At 28.1% G+C, this 7311-nt stretch overlaps 1 pseudogene; it reads left to right on the forward strand.

The window, feature by feature from the left end:
• The first annotated feature begins 1556 nt into the window (after positions 1-1556).
• On the forward strand, positions 1557-2843 carry LOC147065026 (26S proteasome regulatory subunit 7 pseudogene; annotated as a pseudogene).
• The last annotated feature ends 4468 nt before the right edge of the window (positions 2844-7311 follow it).

The following is a 7311-nucleotide window of genomic DNA, read 5'->3' on the forward strand; positions in this document are numbered from 1 at the left end:
ATTTTTTTTATATATATCTTAAGCTCGAGCCAAAAACATAATTCGCATATTACTTTTGGAATTCTCGCATTCGTACCTAGAAAAATTGCTGTTATTATGCCCCATTATTCACATAAATGAATTACATATAGATGTGAAGACCAGAAAACATTATAATCATAAAAAAACAATTCTTATTGTAGTATATTCGAAATATATTATATTTGATATGAATTTTCGAAGTAAATATCTTTATACTAATTTCGTCATGTCTTTAGAATTAGATTTTTTTTCATGTCTCATAAGATTAGCATTTTCTTATCTTACAATTGTTTCATACACAAAAATTCAAAGAAAGAAAATATATAGAATTTAACCTTCTGTGAGCTATTTCTGGAAAATAATATTATATATCAAAAAAACCAAATATTTTTTTATTTAGGGCTTTAAATTGACCCATTTGGATTATTTTTTCCAATATCGCTATTTCAACTTGAAAAAATCATAATCAAATTCAAGAAAATGCCATTTCATGGGTTAAAATTATATTTAAATACCATGAAAATTGAAAATCATATTTTAAATGATATAATAATGGCCCTTTGTGCTAATAATATCTCAAGAACAACACAAGTCTAGTGATTAAATTATAAAAACATACCTATATTAAATAATATGTACACTTTCTATATATATATTTAAGGAGCAAAAATTCATACAAAGGATCGAAAAATAATATATAGACGCCTTTCTATGAATTGAGAAAAAGAAAAAGTGGTTTTTGCTGCAATAAAACACGAAATTAATTATTAAAAACAATGAAATGCTGAAAATATATAATATACATCATCATGGATTTTAGAATATATTATTAATACATGATAACAGGTTTATTGATTTTTTAAAAATAAAAATAGATTGATTAATACATGGGTGTACAAGGGTAATCAAAAAAACCATTATAATTTCTTACCCTGCATTTAAATATTGCGCAGATAGAAGAATGAATTGATATTCAGTGAATACTATATACCCGGTTATAATCGATTAAGAATAGAAATATCTTTATATATTCGAGTTCATAATTTTTCACTGTTGTGTCATTTATTTTACCAAAATTCGTTAAAATATAAAAAAAAATGTATGGGATGAAACTAGTCATAAATATTCCATCATGTATATTCGTTAAAATATTAAAAAAACCTATGTGATAAAAACAGTCATAAATATTCTATTATGTATATTCGTTAAAATATAAAAAAAATTGTTTGATAAAAACATTGTTAAATATTCTATCATGTATATTCGTGAAAATATAAAAAAATGTGCATACAACTGTTTTAAATATTCCATTGTGAATATTTATTAAAATATAAAAAAATGTGCTAAAAACTGTCATAAATATTTCATTATGGATATTCGTTAAAATATAAAAAAAAGCATGTGATAAAAATTTTAGATTATAAATTTCTCTGTTATTATTTGTAGAATAGATAGATTTTTTCAATTAGTTAAATTTGATAGAAGTAAAATTTTATTGTCAGAATAATTATGTGAATTTACAAGGCCCTCTATAAATGGCAGACGTACCTTCGAACACAGACCCGATTTCCGATAATGATATAAGTCTTTTACTAGCATATTCAAGGCCCTACCATCATGAAGCGATTCAAGACATTGAGTCACAGATATCACAAGTATTTGATTCTATACAACTCAGGCTCGGCCTGCGAGAAGTTGAAACAGGACTAGCACCACCGACACTCTGGGATTTAGCTGGTGATCGAAAATCAATGAATGAAGAAAGTATATTGATAGTTGCTCGTCTAAATAAGGTACTTCCGCCAGAGGAAACCGTGGAGAAAGCACCAACAACGAGTAAAAGCAATGAAACACGATTTATGATAAGTCTCAAGCAAATGGCGAAGTTTATTGTTGGCAAGAGTTCTAAAGTTAATTTAGAAGATCTTTCAGAAGGAATACGGGTTGGTGTTGATAGAACAAAATACCAAATCAGATTGCCATTGCCAAGAAAGATAGATTCATCAGTCACCGCTATGCAAGTCGAAGAGAGGCCTGATGTGACATATCAAGACATTGGTGGTTGTAAAGAAGAGATCGAGAAAATAAAGGAAGTGGTGGAAATACCATTACTTAATCCAGAAAAATATATTCGATTAGGAATTGATCCACCGAAAGGAGTATTACTTTTTGGACCACCTGGAACAGGAAAGACACTTCTTGCACGAGCAGTCGCAAACAGAACTGATGCATGTTTTATTCGAGTAATAGGATCTGAGCTTGTACAAAAATATGTCGGTGAAGGTGCAAGGATGGTTCGTGAAATATTTGCTCTAGCAAGATCTAAAAAGGCAGCCATTATATTTTTTGATGAGGTGGATGCTTTTGGTGGCACAAGATTTGAGTCTGGGAATGATAATGAGGTTCAGAGAACTATGCTCGAGCTTATTAATCAATTGGATGGTTTTGACAGTCGTGGAAATGTTAAGGTTATTATGGCTACAAATAGACCTGATACTCTTGATCCTGCTCTTTTAAGGCCGGGAAGACTTGATAGAAAAGTTGAATTCGGGCTGCCTGATCTTGAAGGAAGAGTCCGAATACTAAATATTCATTCGGGTAAAATGTGTGTCGAAAAGGGTATTAGGTTCGAATTGGTTGCTAGGCTTTGCATAAATGCAACAGGGGCGGAATTAAGAAGCGTGTGCACTGAGGCGGGAATGTTCGCTATACGTGAAAGAAGGCGCGTAGCTACTGAAAAGGATTTCTTAAATGCTGTTGATAAAGTCATCAAAGGCTATGCTAAATTTAGTGCTACTCCAAGGTATATGACATACAATTAAAAAATACTTGGTGTATCCTAATTATATTGTTTTTGCTGACTTCACACATTACTTAACCCTTTTAAATTTTTATTTATGGGTTATATTTTTATGCTTTTTTCATCTTGCACTGGTTGATTCATTTCTTATGAAGCCAGCGTACCAATATCTCATCTATTGAATACATTAATTTATTTATAAATAATCTTTACCCTTTTATCTTCCTTCTCATAGAAATAAACGTACATATCATAGTTTTTCGTATATTTCGCTGTATTGAATATTTATTGAAGGTGGAGCCTGCTCACAAACAATGGGTTTTCAGAACACAATTGAGTAAATAACCCTTGAAAGAAGAAAATTATAAATATGATAAGATGGAAAGTGATTTCTGCTAAATCTGTTCTAAATAGTAATCTAAAGTCATCCTTTAACAACAATAAATAGCCAAAAATCAAATTAACCCATAAATAAAATAAAAATATATCGCGGTTTTGAATCATCAAACATGAAACTCATATCATTTGATAGAAAATTGGCTGTTCTTATGAATTTATCAAGGTTGACATAAAAAAATTCATTAAGGATTTTGCAATATTCCGAATTTGCTAGCTATAATTTAGTAAAGCAAATTGATCAATGAATAAATATAGCCCATAAATAAAATAAATCATGTATCGTGGTTTTTATCATTATGAGCTTTAAATAATATATTTTGTATGAAGAAGAGCAGCAAATGAGAACTGATCAAGGTAAGATGTGAAAAAATGCATTAAGGGGTTTTAAATTTTCCATTTGGCTTTCTATATCTTAGCAGGGGGGAAATTATTGATTCAAAAACTCTTAACCCATATGATAAACGGCATACAATGGTTTTTTCTTGGTATAAATAAATCAAAAAATGTTTAATGTTTTTTATTATTATCTAAGATACGGATCTGACTCAAAAGATCATGATAAAATCCTATTTATTTACCCTATTAAATATCTTTTGCGGGTTTAGAATATAGCTTTCTTATATCAAAAATAATATTTAGAATGCATTTGTTGGCAAGCTTGAATTTATTAATGAATTAATTTGTGTTTTAACTTTCCATTTTCGTTCAAGCAAATCTTATAATGGCTCTAATGAAATTATTTGCTTTATACTTCTTCTGCCAAAATCTTTACAATCTTCTTCTTCATGGCTTATAAATTCGAGTGTTTTCACAATCTTGTTGTTTATACGTACCCTTATAACGACTAGCAGTCCTAAATATTTATACTACTTATATTATTTTGTGACCATATCATTCCATTTTACGACAAATGGTACTATGGACGGGATTATAAATTATTATTTAATTATACCCACCTCTGTCTGCCCATTATTCCTGTCAATAAAATTGCATAGCGGCTGTTGAAAAGCAATATAATGTTTATATCGGTAAAAATATAAACAATTGATAAAAAAAAATACCATAAGTCTGTGAATTCTTGTGATTCTATTTTCAATAAAACTCTTCTAATAATCTGACCCTCAGCTCACACATTAGCCCTTTATAAGATTAATAATCCATTAAGTTCATTAAGAAATATCTCAATCTCTTGTGCATGCTTACATATATCTGTCAATAAAGCTATATGCAAGACTCATTTTATCATGTCAATAACCTTTGACTCCATAGATTTGTAACTTATATGTTCATCAGTGTAAACCATAGAAGATCTCGACCCTTTCAAAGATTACTAAATTCTAAGCATATGTTCGTTAATTTTCGATATAATCGGTCCAAAAACGGTGATTCTTTTGCTGTGATTCCATTCTACCAAATAAAAAATTTGCTTTTTGTAAGGAAGCTAACATCATCTGTTTTAGCTTAATTTTTTGTTAAGAATCGTCTTATTCATCTGTAGAGGCCCTCTGGACCTTTTAATTTCTCGCATAATCATTTTAAATGATCTTGAGACCCTCAAATATAGGTATTAAATTTAATTAAGTAGACCTGCGTTTAATTTTGAAAAGGTCAAATATACGGGTGATTTGTGCCATAAAAACAAAAAATTATATTTTTATTCGGATAAAACATTATAAAATAACGTAATCTTCTCTTATGAGGTCAACTTATTGTTTTAGAATACACAATCTATATTTTAACCTCGTCAGAAAAGCGGTTTGCGTACTTTTTCGATTTTTATAGCCTCTTAAAGACTAAATGAACGGCATTAACGTGTTTATTTATTTGTTTTTTATTCGGGCAAATAAAAGCTCAAAATTATTCATCATTATTATTTTCACAACAATCTCCCCTTAGATCCCAAAATTCGTAATTTCTTATGACACAAAATATCAATAGATAACTTAGAAATATTGCGCTAATAATGTTTATAGGATCTGTCTGCCGAGGAGACATTTCGTTTGGCCATATTAGCCCCACAGAAAAAGTAATAAATCTCGTGATATTAAATTCACAGGCAATTTTTTTATTCTTTTAATTTTAAAAAAGCAAAAATATGAATATTTAAATCATAATGGGTGATTATATCAAGATTTATATGAGTTTAGCGGAAACATGCACTAGTGAGTCGAATCGTTAAAAAAATGTGGCGAAAAATTTACTATGGTTTTTATACCTTTAAAAATGGTTTTTTATAAAATATTAAATGACACGAACAAATCATTTTTGCTTATATGTAGAATGAAGCTCTAACTTAAAATGAATATAGAAATGTTTCCGAAAGTATGTTTGTGTTGTATTTTAAGAAATATGTATGATTTAGATACACGAAAGAAAAATCAGATGCCGTGAATTAGGATAATAATTGAAATAGAATAAAGTCGAAATCAAGTCATTTATATGGAAAATTAATCCACTTAACTAACCAAAAAGAAGCTTCAAAACTTTTTCTGATTTAAAAATAAAAAGACATAAAAAGAATCTTCTATATATTTCTAATTGTAGTCAAAGTGCACGAAAAACTAAAACTCTTTTAAGTTGGGCTTTACAATAGTAAGCGTATTTTTAGTCAATACAAAAACGGAGATCTTCGTGCAAAACAGGAAATGTTTATTGTAAATTTAACAATAAAAACGTCTTTATATTCAAAACAGAAGCGAAAATATCTTGAATCCTGTAAAAATTATTGGATCATGTTCTAAGAGAATTTTTAAGTGAATCAATAAATTACGGCAACTTAATTATTTAAATAAAACGCATTCAAAACTAGGTAAAAATTGAAAGCTTTCATGCTATAATTGTGGTTTATTAAATATAAAGCTTTTAAATCATTGCTTATATCGGGATGAGACACTGTAAAGAATAATATGAAACAATTCATGATTGTATCTTAAACTTAGCACTTAAAACGGGAAAGTTAAAGCAGAAAGGGTTGATGAAAACAAAGAAACTATAAATTTTTAGAAATGAAATATTTGAAAGAAAATTAAATTTTAAAAAAACTTATAGCGTAATTCTTATTTAAAATTTCTAAACAATATAATCTTAAAAAAAATAAAACAATTGCAGAAAAAACTGATTCCCATTTTTTAAAACTTGCATATAATTGAAGAAACGGGACACAAATGTAATAAAATCAATTTTTCTGTCGAATAAAGGTACAGAAACATCGATTTTATTATATAATTATTATATTATTCAAAATTACGATTGTATGTGAAATATATGTGAACTTAACAAGTTTACACATAAAGATAAAATTTTCTTTGTTAAAATAGTATAATCTCAGATATACTTGCTTCTATTAAAAAATTTTCAAGTTTGATTCAATCTCAAGATACCTTCAGCATATGCTTAAAAAAGGAAAACTGCAAGAAACAGTAATTCGATGTGATGGGTCTTTTAAATTCTTGTAATTTCTATTTGATAAGCTAATTATACGCCGATATTTCAAAAAGAATTGAAATTATGTTCCAGAGTCATAATTAAAAAAGTGCAAAACGAATTAAGAAATAATATCATTTTTTTACGATATCGTAAAAACAGTACTTTAAAAATCTAAAATACTTATATAAATAAAAGAATATATAATAAAAATAAATACATTAAAGGTTTAATTATACAAATTTAAAGAACAATTTTAATATAAATATGCAGATAAGGGTGCAAAACCGGACCCTGCCGGCAGTTGATGTAATTGAAAAAACGCGCGACCATCAAAAATTTAAAAAAATTATTGAAATCTTTGAATTATAGATTTTTAAAAAAACGCCTATAAGTTAATAATAATGGCTAGGTAGCTATATGATTCAATATAAGGTACAAGTTAAATATCTATTTCATATTCGATATTGCGAAATGGAGACTTTGAGCAAGCTTGGAATCTTATAAACAATCTTTCTAGCAAAAAAATAATATTAAAACCCATCATAGATATGAAAAAAATTGTAAAACTGAATCTTTTTTATTTGGAATGGACCAATTATCATGGTGAGTTGGTTGAAAAGAGACTGTCGATTGATATACGTATGTTTTAAGGTGCTCAATATACG

The sequence above is a fragment of the Rhyacophila brunnea genome, unplaced genomic scaffold, assembly GCF_057557595.1.
Source record: "Rhyacophila brunnea isolate RB1 unplaced genomic scaffold, BYU_Rbru_1.0 scaffold_62, whole genome shotgun sequence".
NCBI lineage: Eukaryota > Metazoa > Arthropoda > Insecta > Trichoptera > Rhyacophilidae > Rhyacophila > Rhyacophila brunnea.